This window comes from Frankliniella occidentalis, unplaced genomic scaffold, assembly GCF_000697945.3.
Source record: "Frankliniella occidentalis isolate FOCC.00 unplaced genomic scaffold, Focc_3.1 Scaffold552, whole genome shotgun sequence".
Lineage (NCBI taxonomy): Eukaryota > Metazoa > Arthropoda > Insecta > Thysanoptera > Thripidae > Frankliniella > Frankliniella occidentalis.
In genome coordinates, this window is record NW_026267668.1 from 11139 (window position 1) to 11819 (window position 681).

Genomic DNA, 681 nt, shown 5'->3' on the forward strand with positions numbered 1-681 from the left:
CCCAACCCTCTCTCTCTCCCACTGCTGCACACATTGAGTCGCGCGCCCTCCCTCCACTCCATTTAGGTAACCCCGTATAATACATACGCGTCGACGTCCTGCAACTCCTCCAGCGGCCCAGCGGGCCCAGCACCCGGTAATAGGCACAGCTATGGGGATGGCGGGCGGTTGGCCGGAGGCTGGTGCGTACATCATTGTGACCAAGAGAATTAACACTAAAATCTTCACCCAGTCTGCTGGTGTCGGAGCCACTGCTGTACAGCTGTACAGCTACGGGGAGGGCGGGCGGTTGGCCGGAGGCTGTTAAAAAAGTGGGAATCAATAAAACATAAAAATCGGGAAATCAAAAACAAGAATAAGGTTGGCTGGTGGGTCTCGCAGCCAGTGCTTCGGCGCACCTTCATGTGCAATGCAGTAAAGTTAACGCGGCGGTCCTACGAGCCCACTTGGTCCATTCGACCAGCGCAAAGCAGCCCGAACCGCAACCGAACATACCGCCGCACAAACAAACGAGTGATTATTCTACTAAGATTTACCTGGTGGGGCAACAATTGGGCCAGTAGCTGCCGCACTTCCGCCAGCTGCGCCCATTGGCCACAGGTAACAGCTCGCAGACAAGCGACACTGATAAGTAGGCAACATATTACCTGCAGGACATGCGTGTACCGCGGGGTGGTCTAC